Genomic DNA, 1805 nt, shown 5'->3' with positions numbered 1-1805 from the left:
GGAAACTCGTGGAATCAAGGGACCATTGGGACATGTGGGGCCTCCTGGAAGCAAAGGAACCCTGAGAATTTTTGTGGGAACAAGTTAAGGCAGCAGCAGCTGCACTCAGTTAATTCAGATAAACAAGGAGTGTTTTGGCTTTGACTGGTGTTTTCTATCCAGAGAGTGTTGTTTGCCAAAGTGGAAACCACTTGGAACGCTCCGCATGGTAGCCTGTGTTTTTCTCTGGTGGCTGAACACAGCCAGCACATGAGGGGAGGGGAATGTGTGGGATCAGGGCACTGCTTTGGGGCAATGCTGGGAATTCTGGTGGACTAAAAGACAAACACCGGGTGCTGCTCACAAGAGAAGAGGAATAAAAGGGGACAAGGAAAAGTGTTGGTGGAAAAGTCCCGAAAAGGAACTCTGTGTGTGCAGCCTCATTTTCTCCTTCAGTGCCCACAGGAAAGGGGGCAAAAAGTGGGGGTTGGGAGCAAAAAACTGTTCGAGGGGAAATTGAGGATTGAGGGGAGAGTAGGAAAGTGGGAGGAACAGAGAGAAGGGTGGAAAAGGGAGGGTGATCTGGTGAGTCTGATTGTCCCATGGGGGTCTTCGGGCACAGGGGGGTTGGCAAAGGGGGGTGGCCCCCCTGAGCTCCCAACTTACTGTGGGGTGCTGGGGGCTGCTGGATCCAATCTCAGCCTTGGATCACGCCAACACTTTCAGTTGAGAGGAATTACAGAAGTGTGACTGAACCACTTGGTCCCCCAGGTTTTAATGATGGCAAATCACATCTATTGATAGAAATTAATTTATTTAGGGTTAAAAATGATCAGGCAAAAAAACTTCATCACAATTATTTACTGCACAACAGAAACACTAAAACTACCACGAGTACAGAAAAAGATAAGACAGCACTCTACACTAAAGCAATTCTTGAAGCAATTCTACTCAAGCTGGCACAAAAGCAAGAATTCTTAAATAGAGATGGATGGAACTCCCCCAGACCAACGCTGGTGGGGAGATCTCTGCTCTCAACCTCCAGAAGTGACCTTGGGGGGTCCCCAGCCAAGGCAGGAATCTCCACACTGCCCACAAGAAGGGTTCTGTTGGAAGAACCTGCCCCTGTGAAAGGGGACTGGCCCTTTGTGGTCAAAAGGGATGGACTGACAGTCACTGGACTCCAGTGGTTGCCTCACCATCAGGGGGTTCATTCGGGGTGGAAGCAGCAGCCAAAGCTCTTCCCACAGTCGGAGCACTGGTAGGGCTTCGCTTAATGGTGAGTCCGTTGGTGTGAGGTCAAGTGACAGCGCTGGGTGAAGCTCTTCCCACACTCCCCACACTTGTAGGGCCTCTCCCCACTGTGGATGCGCCGGTGCCTGATGAGGGTGGAGTTCCGGTTGAAGCCCTTCCCGCAGTCGGTGCAGCGGAAGGGCCTCTCATCCGTGTGCGTCTGCTGGTGCACGAGGACATCTGACCTGGTGCGAAACCTCTTCCCACATTCCAAGCACTTGTAGGGCCGTTCCCCCGTGTGGATGCTCTGGTGTTGATTTAGGTTGGAGTTGCTCCTGAAGCTCTTCCCACATTCCCCACATGTATAGGGCCGTTCCCCAGTGTGGATGCGCTGGTGTTGGACCAGAGTGAAATTGTCCCTGAAGCTCTTCCCACATTCCCCACAAGGGTATAGACATTCTCCAGTGTGGATGCGCTGGTGTCGGATCAGAGTGGAGTTGTCACTGAAGCTCTTTGCACATTCCCCACACGTGTAGGGACGTGCCCCAGTGTGGATGTGCTGGTGTCGGAGCAGGTCAGAACTTTGCCTGAAG

At 52.1% G+C, this 1805-nt stretch overlaps 1 pseudogene; it reads right to left on the bottom strand.

Annotated features, from left to right (window-relative positions):
• Positions 1-788: 788 nt before the first annotated feature.
• On the bottom strand, positions 789-1795 carry LOC113940838 (annotated as a pseudogene).
• Between the last annotated feature and the right edge of the window lie 10 nt (positions 1796-1805).

The sequence above is a fragment of the Corapipo altera genome, unplaced genomic scaffold (assembly GCF_003945725.1).
Source record: "Corapipo altera isolate COAL_440 unplaced genomic scaffold, ASM394572v1 56420, whole genome shotgun sequence".
Taxonomy (NCBI): domain Eukaryota; kingdom Metazoa; phylum Chordata; class Aves; order Passeriformes; family Pipridae; genus Corapipo; species Corapipo altera.
This window is presented reverse-complemented; position numbering and strand designations above follow the sequence as displayed.